This window comes from Mesocricetus auratus, unplaced genomic scaffold, assembly GCF_017639785.1.
Source record: "Mesocricetus auratus isolate SY011 unplaced genomic scaffold, BCM_Maur_2.0 Super-Scaffold_100676, whole genome shotgun sequence".
Lineage (NCBI taxonomy): Eukaryota > Metazoa > Chordata > Mammalia > Rodentia > Cricetidae > Mesocricetus > Mesocricetus auratus.
In genome coordinates, this window is record NW_024429266.1 from 50,910,463 (window position 1) to 50,930,010 (window position 19,548).

General features: G+C 39.9%; 1 long non-coding RNA gene across 2 annotated transcripts in view; it reads left to right on the forward strand.

The window, feature by feature from the left end:
• Positions 1-19,548, forward strand: part of LOC110341503 — a 56,324-nt gene that overhangs the window by 8,350 nt on the left and 28,426 nt on the right. For both annotated transcript variants that reach the window (XR_002383471.2, XR_002383472.2), the window contains exon 2: positions 3,658-3,708. This is a non-coding gene — a long non-coding RNA (uncharacterized LOC110341503). The remainder of the gene's footprint in view (positions 1-3,657; positions 3,709-19,548) is intronic.

The window sequence follows — 19,548 nt, forward strand, 5'->3', positions numbered from 1 at the left end:
ATAATCATGCTGTTCCTTGACCGTTAAGTGTTTGCTAAGCCCTTACAATGTTCAGTTTCACACAGTTTTAGATGTTAGAAAGCATGCAAGGGACATAAGACATCCCCTGCTGTCAGCAGCAAGCATTTTTGCATAAAATTCAGGCATGTAAATTCAACTCTTGAAGATGCCAAATAGGTAACAGGAAGGTGGGGTTATTGCCTCTGGGGGCGTTTGAGACTAGTGGACTTGCTGGCTAAGTGGAAGACGTTGAAATGATTTCAGCTTTGTAAGATACGGTGTTTGACTGCCTGTAAATTCACAGTACCTGGCACAAAGAGATTATGTGACTGTATGAATGCACCCAGGGGAAATAAGAAAATATACTAGAAATAGTGCCAGCAGCTTGGTGACTAAGTGGCCTTTATTAGGAGACATTTTCCAGGGAGGGAAACATTAACCTTGGTTTAAAACTGAAGAGCAGAGACGGTGGAGACTGCCTAGTGAAAGGCTGGTCCACACTGGCGGCTCATCATACCATCTCCCTAAACCGTGCTTTCCCTTTACTGTTTCAAATCAGTTGATCCAGAGCCGGGGAAGTCAAAGAAGTGGAGCTCAGAAAGAGAAGTGGGGCTGAAAGCAGAGTAAAGCCCCCTCCATCAGTGCAGAGATGGGTGCTGAGTTGGGGTGGCTTCTACTCTGAGGATTCTGCTGTCTGTGGGTGTGGAAAAATAAGGCTGCGGATTGCAGAGGGAGGAAACCAAACAGCCAAGCGCTGATTCCTATTTCAGAGATGATGTATCACACGTATTTATTTCAGTGTCAGAGAAATATTTCCCAAGAACCTTCTGTGAGTATTAGGGTGCCATTTATTTCAAAGCAAAGAAGGCCCCAGGATATTTATCTCTGAAGACTCACTCTTCTCCACCACTTTAATTGGCCACGTTAGATTGATTTTTGAAAAATGACATCTTAGTGGGGAAACATCCTGGTTTCCTAGTGCAATTATCTTCTGAATACTTATCTTTCCCGTTAAAGGTTCCAGCCTGCCTGCCCTTCAGTGGCTACCTCCAGTGAAGGCTTTAAACACGGTTTCAAATAATGTTTGGAAGGAGAGATAAGGATGACTCTGTTGAGAATACAAACCTTTCTTTAAAGGAATTTTAGGTGTTAGCAACTGCCTGAACACCAAAGGTCTAAAATCAAGGAGTAATGGCTTTAGGAAATCAGACTGCAGGTCGGCTAAGCCCGACACTCAAGGTACCAAGGCACCACAGACAAGATAGGGGCCAGCTCAAGTCTTTATTTTCTCCTATGATGCCCTAGTTGGTAATCTAGCCTCTCTTTGAAGTTTCCCAAGACTGAGGGAATTTGCTGTCTCCTCAAGTTCTGCGCTCCATTTTTCTTAGCGTCTTAAGTCATTTGTGAATTCTTCCTTAAAGGCCAAAAAAAAAAAAAAAAAAAAGAAAAAAAGAAAAAAAGAAAAAAAAACCAGCCCCCCTTTTTCCTGTTGCTTCTTCTTAAGTGTTCCACACTATATGAATTTGAGTTCTCCTGTAAATAGATTTTCATATATTAGAAAAAGCATCCAATACCACCCTTCAAATAGAACTATCAATTCTTGATTCACGTTCTATTTCGTTTTCATAGTTCATTACAGCTTTTGGTAGTAGAAAGTACATAAGGGACTTTTTTTTGTGGTCACAAGGTTATTTCTCTAAATTCAGCACTTCAGCACGGGGCAGGATGAAGTGAGCATACACGCGACAGACCTAACAGGTTGCTTCCTAGACCATAATCAGTTTGTCAGGAAAGAAAACTATCCATGGTGTTGGTTTCTTAGAAACTCTACCATTTGAAGGAGGAGCAGGTCACGCTGGTAAGAGCTCCTTTATGAAAGAGAATCTGATGGTGAGATTCCAAGAAACTTGCTTGGGTGGGACCAGTCTGGGGAAACTTTACGATGAACCATAAAGACTCAGAATCTGAAATATGATATGGTACAGTGTCACCCCAAGCCCCAGATTAGACGTCAAACATCATTCTATGTAGTTGGATTTCTTGATTCCTGTTTGAGGCAGAGACAGATCAATATAATAATGACATATTGAGACACCGTCAAAACTACAGTGGGTGGCTACAAAATGTTTAGGATTTATTTCAGAGGCAGAATGTATTCCTTTCCCTCCACTAGCATACAAGAAACAGTGCCCATTCCAGTGGCAGGTGGAGGTATGCTGCCGTTGATCTCCATGTTTAGTTTTATTCCAAAATAACTGTTTAAAAATAATTTAATATATGTTTCATTGGCTGCTTGTTGTGCCCTGTGATCAATAGAATGGGATAAGTTTATTTTCCTTAAAAATGATTTCTGAGGCAATTATAAGTCTAATTAATATTGTTAATATACAGCAACACCGATTTTTGTTTTATTTTGAGACAGGGTTCTTTTCTGTGTAGCCCTGACTGTCTTGGAACTCTCTCTGTAGACCAGACTGGCCTCAAATTCATAGAAATTGGCCTGTCTCTGCCTCTTGAATGCTGGGATTAAAGGTGAGAGCTGCCACCACCCAGCCACAACAAGGATTTTTATCTTAACATGAATATAAACATTCCTTACTTATTTGATGATTTTCTTACTGTGTAACAAATCAAAGTAGGTATATTAATGTAAATGTGAATATTTTCCATTGACTTTGTTTTCTCCAAATTATTTTGTTATGATAAAATTAAAAACACTTTTCACCCTCCATGAATCACTAGTCTTTGCTAAATATTTTTTCTACATTCTTCCGCCAGTGTTTCCCCTTTAGGCTGAAACCAAGCATGGAAAATTTCACCTTTCCAGACAGGCCTTTTTGGAAACCATAAGCAGAGAGAAGGGGGGTTGAATTTATATTTAACTTCAAATATTTTAACCACAAATGATATAATATAGGGCACTGAGCAATCATTTTTTTTTTGGTGTAATTGAGCCAGCTTGTTTGTCGGTTCAATTATTTATGAGCCACTTACAGATTTATTTAGGCATTTCAGCCTACTCTGACCTCCGTCTCCCAGAACTCAATATCTACATGGTTTGTTTTCCCTGTTTGGAAACATAAATAAGAAGACTTTGTGCTTGTATAAAGCTTTTCATGTTGCAAAACAAAAAGGCGATTATGTACTATGTGAGGTTACCCCCATTACTATTTGAGGGGACCCCCAATATATAATGAATGGGGGTTGAGAACAAGGTGATTTCAAACAGTTCTACTTTAATGTGACTTGATACTAGATTAAACAAAGAGTGGGGAACATGTTTGGAGAGCCACATATTTGCTACTTCTTAGTCTTCTCATGGAAGGTTTTATGATTTAAAAAATGGGCAAGCTAGGGATCTAACAATGTAGAAATATTAAATCAAAAGTAACAGATTTTCTCAGGAGAAGTATCAGGGAGTAAACATGGTTTTGCAGAGCCTACGATACTGGTGTTTACATATTTGAGTATTCATCGTTTCAGTTTCTACAGAATGCAGACTAATATAATACAGAAATTTAGAACAGAGAGTGAAGCAGCTAGAGGTAGAAAAACCAAGCAATGAAAGAGATTTAGTGAATGCCTAGACTACTTATTGTAAGATACAGGGGGCAGTGGGAAGTCATAACTTTGACTGGGGTTGCCTTCTTGTGGTAGGTGTCCTGGAATTCTTCGGGAAGGTGCAGACAGAGCGAGGTCATGGCAGTTGTAAGTATTTGGGATGAAATGGGGAACAAGGCTATCTGAGCATTTGGCTCTTATAATGGCTGGGAGGTGTGCCCTGAATCTGTCAGCAACTTTTCTGTTTGTATCGAGTTGGATAAATAGCAGGGCAAGGAGATCAAAACTAACTTATTTTTATTCTGGGTCTTCATCGGCCCCAGGAGAAAGTGACAATCTCCCTGACATTATTTTCCATTATGACTTTTTAACCTTAATTCTGTTGAGTTTGTTCATTGTTAGAGTTAGTGTTGTGCTTAGCAGGCCATGTATGGGATTAGCACCTTTGTCCACCTCTGGTTTTCCCTGAGCTGCCTACAGCTTCATCAGTTATAATTCGTTAATTTCAGAAATTTTAATCACCATAGAAAGGGCATTTCACTTGCTAGCTTCTGGCACAGAACCAATTCTTTTTGATGCTGACCTCGTGCTGTGGTAGCTAGCTCCTCTGCACGTTCCTTCCTGCTCCCTGCCAAATGTGAGCTCTTCATGAAGAAACAGTAACACAGAACCTAAAGCTTACCTCCAGGCTTCACAGTGGCAGAGCATGCATCCCATGACTTTCAAGCAATAGTAAGCATTTAATAAAATAGAAAGGGAGAAATAGAGAACAACAAACCCATGCTTGAAGGCAGTACTTGAGACTTGCTTCAGAATGTATTTCAGAAATTTAATATATGAATGTGTCTTCTGTATCATCACAAAGAGAGATAATGGAGGTTACACTTCCCAAATTTAGTTGAGTAGACTTTTGGTTGCTATCTAGCACCCTTTAGAATGTAATATCCACAACATAAGTCTTCAGAAATATTGCCCTGTATTTGTTGATGGAAACTTTCACTTCCTAAGAAAATTCTTGTGTTTGTAGTTAGGCTTTGTTGTTGCTGTTGTTTGTTTGTTTTTGTTTTGTAAACAGGTCTTTCTATATAGTCCAACCTTAGATTCTAACATTTCAGCCTCCTGAGTTTCAAATATGTGCCTCCATGCTCAGTGAGTCTTGTTTTAAGTATAAGAGAACCTTGTTTTGAATATTTCAACAGACTTGTAGGGAGAATTTTGAGTATTTGGAAGACAAAGAAGTTATGAGTGTATACAGAGATAGTCTAGGCTTGAGTCATGTCTTCCCCACACCTTTTATGTTCTGCCATCCAATAAGAATTTCTGTAAACATCCAAAATATATGTATGTTTTTTTGCTTTGTTTTTAACCTGTAATCTCAGTACCCAGGAAAGGAAAGAGAGTCATGAACATTGTCACCATTTGAGGCCATCCCGGTCTACAGAATGAGTTTAGATAGACCCTGTCTCAGAAATAAAAATAAAACCAACACCACTCCCTTTTTAAAAAATCTAGTAAACTAGTAACTCGGTAAATTCAGAGCCTAGGTAACATATCTCTATAGGAACCAACTGGCTTACATCTTGAGACTCAGATCTTGGAAACTTAATTCCCCAATATTAAGGTTTTGTTTATAGTTACTGGTCCATAGGACTGTGCCAAATTTGAGGGGCGGGGAGAGCAACACACATTTCTTAAGGGAATACAGGCTGTACTAATCAGATGAAGCTAAACAGACCCCAGGAGACACTAATGTGGTCTTCTGTGTGCCTAGTCTCATCAAACAGTCTATTAATACATATTCAGTGGTCACAAAGAGACATCCGCAATGAATGTGAACAATAGGAAGGCTGGAACTTGAAATTTTCAAGGTGCCTTTGGAAACCTACTGCTTCCCTAATTTCTCATCTTGCCCTATTATATTGTATAATTAATAGAATTCTTTGTACTCCAATGATAACTAATTGCTGTGGCCTCTGTACTTTGTCTTCTGTAGGCAATTTTATTAATTTTTTCCTGAGTTGGGATTTTGCAATGTAGCCCAGGCTGGCCTCCAATTCCTAGGAATCCATTTCCCTGCTTAAAGCACCCAAATGCTGAGATTATAGGTGTCCGTCACTACTTGTTTCGGGAAGTTGATGGTACTGGTCAAACTCGATGTTGGCATGTAGAAGAATGCAAGGAGATTCATACATATCACCCTGTACAAAACTTAAGTCCAAGTGGATCAAAGACCTCAACATAAAACCAGATAGACAAGAGAAAGTGAGGGGGGTAGCTTTGAACAAATGGGCACAGGAGATGACTTTCTGAAATGATAGCACAGACACTAAGATCAAACAATAAATGAGACCTCATGGACCTGAAAACCTTCTGTAAGTGAAAGGACACCATGAACAGAGTAATAGCCTATAGAATGAGAAAAAATTTTCATCAACTTGACATCTGATAGAGGGTTAATATCCAAAATATATAAGGAACTCAAGAAACTAGGTATCAAAAAACCCAAATACTCCAATGTAAAAATGAGGGTACAGATATAAACAGAGAATTCCCAAGAGAGGAATCTCAAATGTCTGAGAAACACTTAAGGAAATGTTCAACAAACTTAGCTATCAGGAAAATGGACATCAAAACTACTTTAAATTCCATCTTACACCTGTCAGAATGATTAACATCAATAACACAAACTAGATGTCCCTCAACAGAAGAACTGAGAAAGAAAATGTTGTATATTTACACAATGGAGTATTATTCAGCAGTTTAAAAAATGACATTATGAAATTTACAGGCAAATGGAATCAACTAGAAAGCAACATTCAGAGCGAGATAACCCAGACCCAGAAAGACAACTATGGTGTATACTCACTTAAAAGTGGATATTAGCTGTTAATTAAATGATAATCAAACTACAAACCATAGACCCAGAGAGTTTAGGTAAAGAGGAGATCTCTGTGTGGGTGCATGGATCTCCTTGGGAAGGGGAAATAGAGTAGATTCTGTGGGTGGACTGGGGATGGGTAGGTGCCGGAGAGCAAGGATCATGTGGAAACGGGGATGAGAGACAGTTGGAATGATGGGCATTTGTGAATGATGTGGAAACAAAGGGCTATGGAAAGCTTCTAAAATATGTGAGGGTCCTAAGAGGTTTTCTAATAATGGGGGATCTGGGGTCTCAACTGCCATCTCTTGTCATCAAACGAGGCTTCCAGTAGCAGGACTGGTTTGCATTCAATTGAATTGCTGACCAAGGGGTTTCCATAGAAATCCCCAAACAGCCCAGGTTGTTGCTAAGACAACAGGTTGCTCTTTGCTGAGTGACAACAGCATCTCATTGCTGAGGACAAAACCCATACAAGTCATTGAACATGGAGAATTTGAGCTGGTGCCTAAACGGAGCCTTTTTACCTACATTCTAGTGTCTTTGGTGTGGGAAGGTATTCTACAAGCAACTGAAGAGAAATGTAAATGCCAATCCAGTCACAAAACCTTTGATTTACAATCTGTCCTTCCAGCTGGATATTCTAGGGCAATGGTGGCTCAGAAATTAGAGTAGCCAGTTAACATCTGAAACCATACCCAACACTGGTAGGGTAATCAAGAACTAGAGATTAGATAGCCCAGAGACCTAGGGTAACACCAAACACTGCTGGTCTAAAGAAACAAAGTCAAAGTATCAATAAAATGACTCCTAATGATATTCTGCTATACTCATAGATCAGTTCCTTATTCAGTCATTATCAGAGAAGCTTCCTCTGGCTGCAGTTAGGAACAGATGCAGAGACTCAGAGCCAGATATTAGATGGAGAGAGTCTAAATCTCTTCCCTCAGAGTGCAGGAAGCCCCACTGAAGAGAAAACAAAGAATGTAAGAGCCAGATGGGGTGGGATGGAGGACACCAGGAGAACGGGGCCCTCTGAATCAATTAAGCAAGACCCACATGAGCTCACAGAGACTGAAGCAGCAAGCACTGGGCTTACATGGTTCTGGACCAGGTCCTCTGGCTGTATATTTATTATAGCTATTAGCTTAGTATTTTTATGGAACTCCTGACTGTGAGAACAAGTGGGTCCCAGATTCTTTTGCCTGCTCTTAGGACTCTTCCCTCCTGTTTTATTGCTGTGTCAAACTTTGATAATGAAAGTATTTTTTACTTCATACTATTATATTTTATTTTGTCATGTTTGATGTTATCTCTTAGAACCCTATTCTTTTCTAATGAGAGACAAAAAGGGAGTGGATTCAGAGGGGAGGGGAGGTGGGGAGGTATTGGGAAGAGTAGAGTGAGGGAAAACTATAATCAGGATATTTTGTATGAAAAAAGAATCTGTTTACAGTAAGAGGAAAAAACCTCTTTCATATTAAACCAGATTTCTGGGATACAGTTTTTATTTATCATTTACTTTTATTCAATTTATTTATTTATTTATTTATCTATTTGTATATGTGTCTGTGAATGTGCCCAAGGAGTTGAGAGATGTATCAGCTCTCTGAAGCTGGAGCTCCAGGCAGTTGTGAGGTGCCTGATGTGGGTGCTGGAAACTGAACTTTGGTTCTTTATAGCAACAATATGTGCTCTTAATCTCTGAGTCATTTCTCCAGCCCAGGGCTGCAGTTTTACATATGAGTCACAGTCAATGTTCTACATTTGAGTTTGACCTCATCTAAACATTGACATTTAAATTCATGCTTCTGATGGCTGCCGTTATTTCCCCTTTAACAATGCAAAACTATTTATGGAAGAAGTGCAACTTTTGTAAATATATTTATAGCGGACACTCAGTAGCTCTGCATATTTATGGGGCACAGCATGATGAGGCACAGGTAGAGAGGTGGGGTGAACAGATCAGGGTGGCTTATGTCTCTATCACCTCATTTTTTTTTTTTTTGCATTGGGAGGCTTTAAAAATCCTCTCTTCTATTCAAGCAGACATTGTCACCCTCCTGCCTGTCTGTTGCCCGTACCCACCAGCCATCCTCTCCCCATCACTCCTTCGCCTGTCCTTCACAGGCACTGAACTATGATTTCATTAAGGTGCAAGATTTTATATGTCACAAAATATGCTTTCCTTATGTGTATATGCAAATTTATTCCACAATGAACTCTTTTGTCCAGTTGCACATACTAGGGGATCACGCAGGATGTTGACATGCAGAGACTGTTTTTGAAGCAATCCATTCTGAAAGATCCTTATTAAAGCATGCTTTTATAAGAAAAAATGAAACAAAACAAATCAGTGTGTTCAAATTTAGGTTCTATAAGATGCTAAACAGGTCTGACTGTTCATATCTAATTTCTGCTCATTTAATCCATTCTGGTTGAAATATTTAAATGCTAAATATTTAATGGGCTTATTTCTAGACCTTCACAACCTAAGAGATGATCTGGGCTGACAGGTGTTTAGAAGCCTTTGTTGTTACTGTACTGTCTGTAACCATACTAATTGTGGTTGTTCTCATTAATTTGATGCATTTGCACTGTAGGAATTAGGGTTAATCTTGTGGGCTGCTCTGATTGTTCCGAAACCCCAGTTCTGAGTCTGTTTCAGTTGCTTTTTCCTGGTGAGGCATAATTGAATGCCACCATAGCACCCGGGCAGTAGTTGGAACCATATTTATCTACAGGGAGGGTTGTTTCTATCTGTGACTCAGGGGCAAGCTTTGCAGACTTTAATTATACCCAAGGGAAATGGTTGTGCTTAGCAATATATCAAACTTTTGATGCCTCTGGAGTTCATTACCATACAATCACAGCACTCTCTGTCACACCTTATTGCTTAATTTTTGCGTTTCAAAGACTTTATTGGCTGCATAGAAAGCAAAATGGGCTATCGTTGCAAAGCTGGCGTCTACTGCAGGCACAACTCCAAAACAATGCTTTTTAAATATTTCAACAAAAAAGATGATGGTATTTTTAACCTGCATTTTGTTCAATCACCTGTTTCAGTCTTTTAATAAGGGCAATGACATGCCTCTGCGTTTATTATTCAAGGTTCTGCAGAAAGACAGAAGCTATGACATATGCTCACACAGAGAGACACATGCATGCGTGTTCACAAGCATACATGCACACACATGCACATTTCTGTTAGAATGTGACTCTGAATGAGAGAGCTTCCACACCTGCTTTCTGTAAGCTGGAGGTGGGGAAGGCTGCTAGAGCAGATTCCTGCTGCACTCTGTACCCCTCCATTCGGGGTGGGGAGTTCTTCACTTAGTTTACCAGCTAGAACACAAAGTGCTTCCAGCAGTACTACTCCAGAACGACTCAGAGATAATGCTCAAATCCTGCTCATCCCATGGCTCAGGCCAGAAGACTGTTTATCACTCTCTAGGATAGGTTTCGCATGTATGCCTCTGGATGGCATCTGGGAGTTCTATGTATGTAGGTTGTATTTTAGGTTCCTCTGTGACAAATACTTACTGAGCATTTACTGGGTGCTAGGTACCATTTTAAGTATCCAAGGAAGAAAGAATTAGACAAAGAGGTGACATGCCAGTAAGAAAAGAGGAAGCAAACATGAGTAAATCAGTTAAGCTAGAGAATGTACAAAGGGGGCTCTAAAGAAGTGTATAGGCACAATTGGATTTGGGACAGTAGTAGTCACTTTAGCAGGTGGTCAGGGAGTTAGCCCAGATTGCAGGTCGATGAAGATGCAGGAAGCTAGAAACTGCAAAAGGATGGGGACTGAGGAAAGCACTGGGGCAGCAGGAAGGCAGTGTGGTGGGGGGGGGGGGAGCATAGGACCAGTGTGTAGCTACTTGAGGTTAGAGGCTGGCAACATCCAGAGCACAGCTAAATGTGAATTGCAGGAGGCATTTGGGTCAGTTCTAAACAGGGAAGGTGATGATCAGATTCATCTTTTAACAAGGGTATCCAGCTGTGCTGGGAAAGATGGAGTGCTGTGAGATGAGGCTGGAGTGCTGGAAGGTGAGGGAGAAGCAGGATGCTCGTTAGGAGCCTGCCTGGCACTGTATTCCAAGCACTGAGCCACAGTGAAGAAACTGGAGCAATCCTGAGCAAGGGCTTGTTACTTAGGAAACCTGAATGCTTAATTAGCCAGAGGAGACTCAAGATCCGGACTTCCTGAGATGTTGTCCTCAAAGCAGTTTCTGACATCTTTCAGGGAAAGAGGCAAGAAAGACAAACCCAGGGTGGGTGCTGAAAGGAATTTATGGCATGGGAATGTAGAATTGCCAAGTGGCTACCGGGCATGTATCTGGAGAGAATCTATTTTTTTTTAATGTCAGACTAGTCTTATTTTTTGTCGTTTTTAAAATTTTTAAATTTAAATTAGAAACAAGTTTGCTTCACAAGTCAGTCCCAGTTCCCTCTCCCTCCCCCTCCCCTCCTCCCATGCCATCCCACCAAACTCCCCAGCCCTCCCTCCCCCAATACCCACTCCTTTCGCCAGGGAGGATGAGGCCCTCCATGGGGGGCGTCCATAGTCTTTCATTTTATCCAGGTCAGGGCCTAGACCCTCCCCCAAGAGGTCCAAGGTGAGAGTGCCTCTCTCATTGTGGGATGGGCACCCAAAGTCCATTTGTACACCAGGGATAAATACTGATCTACTACCCAAAGCCCCATAGATTGCCTAGGCCTCCTCACTGATACTCACATTCAGGGGATCTGGATCAGTCCCATGCTGGATTCCCAGCCATCAGTCTGGGATTCAAGAGCTACTCCTTGTTCAGGTCATTTCTGGGGGTTAAACCAGCCCTATGCTCATCAGTTCTCCCACTCTGTCACTGGGCTCCTTGAGTTCAGCTCAGTGTTTAGTTGTGAGTGTCTGCCTCTGCTTCCATCAGTCATTGGTTGTTCAACCAATGTTCTGTTTCCCAGACTCTCTGGCAGTGGGATTGTAGGCTGGCACTCCCCTGATCTATGTCTAAAATCCATATATGAGTGAGTACATACTATGTTTGTCTTTTTGTGACTGGGTTACCTCACTCAGAATGGTTTCTTTTAGTGCTGTCCATTTGCCTGCAAATTTCAAGATTCCATTGTTTTTTTCTGCTGAGTAGTACTCCATTGTGTAAATGTACCACATTTTCTCTATCCACTCTTCATTTGAAGGGCATATAGGTTGCTTCCAAGTTCTGGCTATTACAAATAATGCTGCTATGAATATAGTGGAACAGATGTCCTTTTTATGTGAATATGCAGCTTTTGGGTATATGTCTAAGAGTGGAATTGCTGGGTCTTGTGGTAGACTGATTCCCATTTTTCTGAGGAATTGCCATACTGATTTACAAAGTGGCTGTCTGAGTTGGCACTCGCACCAGCAGTGGAGGAGTATTCCCCTTTCTCCATATCCTCTCCAGCATAAACTGTCATTGGTGTTTTTGATTTTAGCCATTCTGCCAGGAGTACGATGGTATCACAGAGTTGTTTTGATTTGCATTTCCCTGATGGCTAGAGATGTTGAGCACTTTCTCAAATGCCTCTCAGCCATTTTAGACTCCTCTATTGAGAATTCTCTATTTTGTTCTATGTCCCACTTTTTAATTGTATCCTTTGGTGTTTTGGAGACTTGCTTCTCGAGTTCTTTGTAAATTTTGGAGATCAGCCCTTTGTCAGATGTGGAGTTAGTGAATATCTTTTCCCATTCTGTGGGCTGCCTTTTTGTCTTGCTGACTGTGTCCTTTGCCTTACAGAAGCTTCTCAGTTTCAGGAGGTCCTATGTATTAATTTTTGCCCTCAGCGTCTGTGCTACTGGTGTTATGTTCAGGAAATGGTCTCCGGTACCAAGTCATTCAAGGGTACCACCCACTTTCTCTTCTAAGAGGTTCAGTGTGGCTGGATTTATGTTGAGGTCTTTGATCCATTTGGACTTGGGTTTTGTACATGGTGATAGACATGCATCTATCTGCATTCTTCTACATGCCAGTATCCACTTATGCCAGCACCATTTGTTGAAGATGCTTTCTATTTTGTATTGTACATTTTTTTTTTTTGGTTTTACGAGACAGGGCTTCTCTGTATTGTTTTGGAGGCTATCGATCCAGCCTGGCCTCGAACTCACAGAGATCCGCCTGCCTCTGCCTCCCGAGTGCTGGGATTAAAGGTGTGCACCACCACTGCCCAGCTGTATTGTACATTTTTAGCATCTTTGTCGAAGTTCTAAATGTTCATATATGTATGGGTTAATATCAGGGTTTTCAATTCGATTCCATTGGTCTACCTGTCTATTTTTGTGCCAATACCAAGCTGTTTTCAGGGCTATAGCTCTATAATAGAGGTTGAAGTCAGGGATGGTGATGCCTCCAGATGTTGCTTTGTTGAATAAAGTTGTTTTGGATATCCTGGGTCTATTGTTTTTCTATACAAAATTGATTATTGTTCTTTCAAGGTCTATGAAGAATTTTGCTTGTATTGTAATGGGGATTGCATTGAATCTGTAGATTACTTTTGGCAGGATTGCCATTTTTACTACATTGATCCTACCTATCCAAGAGCATGGGAGATCTTTCCATTTTCTGATGTCTTCTTTAATTTCTTTCTTTAAAGACTCAAAGTTCTTGCAGTACAGGTCTTTCACTTGTTTGGTTAGTTTTACCCCAAGGTATTTTATGTTGTTTGTGGCAATTGTAAAGGGTGATGTTTCTCTGATTTCTTTCTCCTTTTGTCGTCTGTATTTAGTAGGGCTACTTATTTTCTTGAGTTGATCTTGTATACTGCCACTTTGCTGAATGTATTCATCAGCTGTAGCAGTTCCGTGGTAGAGCTTTTTGATCTCTTACTTACACTATCATATCATCTGCAAATAGTGAATGTTTGACCTCTTCCTTTCCAATTTGTATCCCTTTGATCTCCTTATGTTGTCTTATTGCTCTAACTAGAACTTCAAGTACAATATTGAAAAGGTATGGAGAGAGAGTGGACAGCCTTGTCTTCTTCCTGATTTTAGTGGAATCACATTGAGTTTCTGTCCATTTAGTTTGATGTTGGCTGTTGGTTTGCTGTATATAGCTTTCATTATGTTTAGGTATGTTCCTGTTATCCTGGATCTCTCCAAAACCTTTATCATGAAGGGTGTTGGATTTTGTCAAAGGCTTTTTCTGCATCTAGTGAAATGATCATGTGATTTTTGTTTCTCAGCTTGTTTAAATGGTGGAATACATTGATGGATTTTTCATATGTTGAACCATCCCTACAACCCTGGGATGATACTCACTTGACTGTGGTGAATGATTGTTTTGATGTGTTCTTGGAACCAATTTGCCAATATTTTATTGAGTATTTTTGCATCAATGTTCATGAGGGATATTGGTCTGAAGTTCTCTTTCTTAATTGTGTCTTTGTGTGGCTTGGGTATCAAGGTTATTGAAACCTCATAGAAAGAGTTTGGCAAAGACCCTTCTGCTTCTGTTGCATGGAATACTTTGAGAAGAATTGGTATAAGCTGTTCTTTGAATTTCTGGTAGAATTCTGCACTGAGGTCATCTGGACCTGGACGTTTTTTGGTTGGGAGACTTTTGATGACTGCTTCTATTTCCACAGGTATTATAAGTCTATTTAAATAGCTTATCTGTTCTTGATTTAATTTTGGCAAGTGATATCTATCCAGAAAATTGTCCATTTCCTTTACATTTTCAAATTTTGTGGAGTACAGGTTTTCAAAGTATGACCTGATGATTCTCTGGATTTCTTCAGTGTCCATTGTCATGTCTCCCTTTTCATTTCTGATTTTGTTTATTTGCATGTTCACGCTATGCTGTTTGGTAAGTTTGGACAAAGGTTTGCCTATCTTGTTGATTTTCTCGAAAAACCAACTCTTTGTTGTATTGATTATTTGTATTGTTTTCCTAGTTTCTACTTTATTGATTTCAGCCGTGGCATCTACTCTTCCTGGGTGAGTTTGTGTTCTAGAGCTTTCAGCTGTGCTGTTAATTCTCTAGTGTAACTATTGTCTAGTTTCTTCATGTGGGTACTTAGTGCTTTGAACTTCCCCCGTAGCACTGCTTTCAAAGCATCCCATAGGTTTGGGTATGTTGTGTCTTCATTCTCATTGAATTCTAGGAAGTCTTTAATTTCTTTTTTTTAATTTCTTCTTTGACTCAGGAATGGTGCAGTTGTGCATTATTCAATTCCATGAGTTTGTAGGGTTTCTGCAATTTGTGTTGTTGTTGAATTCTAATTTTAGCGCATGGTGGTCTGATAAAATGCATAGAATTATTTCATTTTTTGTAACAGTTGAGGTTGGATATGTGGCTAAGTATGTGGTCGATTTTTGAGAAGGTTCCATGTGGTGTTGAGAGGAAGGTTTATTCTTTTTTATCTGGATGGAATATATTCTATAGATGTCTGTGTCTATGTGCCATATTTTGTTCTCCATTAGTCTGTCAGTAGTTAGGTTGGTTCCATTTTCTGGTTATTATGAAGAGATCAACAACAAACAGATGTGCAAGTGTCTCTATGGTAGGCCTTCGAGTCCTTTGAGTGTGTGTTCAGGGGGACAGTGGCTGTTTCACTTTCTTGAGAAACCTCCATAGTGTCCCCCATAGCATTGTACTTGTTTACACACATACTGGCACTGAATAAGGCTTACTCTTTAGCAGTATCCTCAGCAGTGTTGGTTTTTGTTTTTGGTATTGGATTGTCCTAGGTCATTCTGACAGTCCTGAGTTAGAACTCAAAGTAGTTATAGTTTGTGTTTTCCAGATGGTTAAGGATCTTGAAAACTTAAAAATAATTAGTAACCATTTGTGTTTCTTCTGAGAATTGTCTGTCTAATCCGTTAACCCAAATGCTGATTAGATGATTTGTGTCTTAGTATTTGCCTTGTAGATTTAAAATATTCTACTTGCTTGTCTGGAATATAGATGGTAAAGTCTTCCTCCCATTCTGTATGTCATTTCTTCACTCTGATAACTTTTCTTCTTCTGTGTAGAAGCTTTTTGATTTCATGTGGTCCTGTTGGTCAATTCTTTGGGTTATTTGCTGTGCCTTTGGAGTTGTGTTCAGAAAGTTCTTGCTTATAACTATCTCTGAGTGTGTTTGTGAATCACCTTTTTTTTTGGGTGGGAGCTATGAATCTAACTGGCACTCATGTATCGAAATTTCCCAGTATTATCTGTCCTATTTTCTAGTGCATGTTTTTGACACCTTTGCCACAAATTGGATGTTGGTAGCTGGGCTTATTCCTGGCTCTTCCATTCTATTCCTTTGGTATATATGTCTGTTTTCTGCCAGTAGTGGCCCATAGTGTAATTTGAGGTTAGATATTGTGATTTTTTCATCAATATTCTTTCTGTAGGGATCATTTCCTCTTCCCTTTCCTTCCTCCTCTGATTACTCCAAAATTCTATTTCAAACTCATGAATTTTTCATTAATTGCTGTTATACACACACACACACACGCACACACACTCTTAGATATAACTCGCTCAGTCTGTAGAATGCTACTTGTATGTATGTTTTCGGGGACACCAACCAGTTGGTGTTGGATGACCAATTGGTGTGGTTTTTTCTAGGGAAGACTGTTTCTCACTCTCTGCATTTTTTAGTTGCCTGTAGTTCACTGTGTAGGTCTCATGGACTTCTCCCATCCACTTTGGTACACCTATTGTTGTTGTTATTTTCAGGCTATGCTTAGGCAGTCATGTTAATGAGACTTTATTGGTGTAGCTTTTGACATGTTACAGAAGACTCCATGATCTTCTGAATCTTACAAATCTTTGTTTCTTCCCTTCTACAATGTTCCCTGAGCCTTAGGTGCAGGAGTTATATTGTAGTGCTTCTGCTGGGACTGGTCTCCAGAACTCTGCAGTTTGATTAATTGTGCTTTTCTGTAGCGGTCTCTACCTATTGCAAAGAGAAGTTTCTTGATGAGGGATGAGAACTACACCTATCTGTGTGTATAAAGACAAATATTTAGGATGTAGGTGGAGATTATGTTGGTTTAGTAAAGTGGTGGCTATATGTTCTCCTCCAAGATCCATCCATGACACCACTAGCATTGGGTAGTTGGCTGGGTTTCCAGTACTAGGCATGATTTTCTTCTTGTTAATCAAGTTTAAATTAAGTCCAACTGGAGAATTGTTGTTTACTACTTAGGGTTATTGTGCCATTCTGGTCATTGTTGTGATTCATAGTTGTCATAGCTGTATAGGACCATTAGTTGCTTCCCTCCTTTGGAAGCTTGAATGGAGTCTGGTACAAGAAAACTAGTCCTGGGGTGGGGTGATGGAATTCAAGCCAGTTCCTTCTCAGGGGCCTCTATGCTCTGTGTCTGAAGTACATGGCGTTTTCTATAATAGGGACTTCACCTTCCACCTCTAGAGGGCAACAAAGGGCAATAACAATAGCGTGTATTATTTTGGTAGTCTCTTGGACAACCCTGACCAACAACTCAAAAAAGGGATTCTTCTGCTTGTATTGGGGTGTTTGTTAATTAGTGTTTGACTTTTGGAGGGAGCATTGTTACCCAAGATGAGAAAATGTCATTTAAGCTTTGTGTGTGTGTGTGTGTGTGTGTGTGTGTGTGTGTGTGTGTGTGTATTCTACAGGTTTTTGTTTAACGTTAGATAGTTAATAGTATGATTCTTTATGGCTTTTTCAGATATCCTTATTGTTATTTACCTTCCTCCCTTCTGTATTTACTTTCCTCTCCCTTTCTGCTCAAGTCCAGTCCCCTCTTCCCACTGCCCCACCCCCCAATCAGATCATTGATGTCCTGGTATTCCCTTCTTTATCCCCCCCCCCAAGCATTGGTGTTAGGTCTTCCTTCAAATACAGTGGAAATAATCAGTGAATTTATCCAGTCTTGGTATTTTCTTCATGGGAGACTTTTAATTATACCCCAGTCTGTTGCTTATGTTGCATCTGTTTAAGTGTTGATGTGTTTGTTATCCAATTTTGGTAGGCTATATGTGTTTAGAAATGTATCCATTTCTTCTAGGATTTTCAACTTTTTTTGAATCTTAATTTCCAAAATACTCCTTAGAGATTCTCTGGAAAGCTGTTATAGTAACTACCATTTCATCTCCAATTTTGTCGGATTGAGTCTTGTCTTTCTTTTGGGTAATTTGCCTGGGATTTGTCAGTCTTGCTTATATTTTAAAATACTCACCCCATGATTGAGTCTATGCTCTGTTCCCTTAGTCTCTCATTAATTTCTGCCCTCTCTTTATTATCTGTTGCCCTCTACTGCATTATAATCTGGCTTCTTGCTTTTCTAAAAGCCTGAGGTGTATCAGCAGGTATTAACTTGATAATTTTATTTTATTTTTTTTGGTTTTTACGAGACAGGGTTTCTCTGTATTGTTTTGGAGGCTGTCGGTTGAGCCTGGCCTCGAACTTACAGAGATCCGCCTGCCTCTGTCTCTCGAGTGCTGGGATTAAAGGCGTGCGCCACCACCGCCCGGCTTAACTTGACAATTTTTTGACAGAGATTTTTCTATATAGATGAGACTTGTCTTGGCCACTCTATAAAGACCAGGATGGCCTTGAACCCAGGGCAACTCTTCTGCTTCAGCTTCACTTTTGTCTGAGATCAAGGTTTCCCCACAGTGTCTAGCCTAACTGATAATTTAATGTGAGCACTCTGTCCTGTGGAACTGTCCTATATGTATCCTAGAAGTTCTGGTAGGTTGTACTTTCACTTCTATTTGATTTAGAGGATTTATAATGTCCTCTCTGATTTCTCTAATAACCCACCGTTCTTTTAAAAGTACATTGTTCAGTCTTTAAGTATCTGTGCAGCTTCTGTTGTTTCTCTCGTGGTTCCCGTCTAGGTTTATTTCACCTCATGAGAGACACAAAGGCTTACTTTGTGGTCTATACTAAAGTTGTATTTTGAGAAGGTGTCAAGCACCATGGAGAAGAATGTGTGTCTCCTACCAACAGGATGAAATATTCCATGCATATCTGTTAACCCCAAACAACATAAGGAATCATTTAGCTATGAAGATACTTGCTGATTTTTTTCAGTCTTTGTTATTAATTTATTTATTATTTATTTATTTTCCTTTCTCACTGAGTGAACAGAGACACAGAGTTAGGGATTTATGTTCAGCTGGAAAGCAAGCTAATTGGCTTTTCAATTAAATTTTGGTTATTGAAACAAGCTATTGTTTGATATGCTGTGCTTCTTGTTGTCAAAGCATTGTGGTTGCGTGAGGCAGAAACTGATTTCCAAAAAGAACTAGTTTCTTGCTGACTTTTAATTTGGAAAACCTATGTAACAGTGACAGCAAAGTAGTTTGACGTCCTTTACTGTTACAGTGTTAGGACCCATCTAACCATGTCTGTTAATGCTGGTTTTACAAAAGTGAGAGCACACAGATTTGGTGAATAAATATTTAAAATTATTATGTCAATTTTGTGTGTGCATGTACTTGTGTACACATGTGTGAAAGCCAGAAGCCAACCCTATATACTCTTTTTCAGATACTGTTCATCACTTTTTGTGAAGACAGTTTCTCACTTGTAAGTCTCTACCTCCCCAGCACTGGGATTACAAGTGTGCAACTCTACACCTGTAATTGAGTCGGTGGTTTTGAGCATCTTACTGATCTCTTCATGCTCACAAAGCAAGAGCTTTACCAACCCAGCCATCTCCTCAACCGCATCCTCTTGATTAACTCTTACTTTCTTCATATGTCATGTCCTTCTTTGTATCTTTAGGCTTATTTTTAATTCTCCTATGTCAGATATGGAAATTGCTACACCAACTTGTTTATGGCTTCAGTAGTTTGGTAGGTTGATTTCTATCTCTCGATGCTCAGTTTTTTTGATGTCTTTGACAGTGAGGCACATTTCTTGGAGACAGCTGGATCTTGTTTTTGAATTCAGTCATGTAACATCCATCCTTAGTTGGTGAGCTAAAGACATTTGAATTCAAGGTTATTATTGTGCTAGATCTTTCTACATGCAGGGCTTGGTGGTTGAGGCTGTGGGGGCTGGGATTGAAGTCCCACTCACCTGAGATACTTTGACACACTGTCAGGATACTGCTCTGGGACCCACAGCATTCTTCCAGTGAC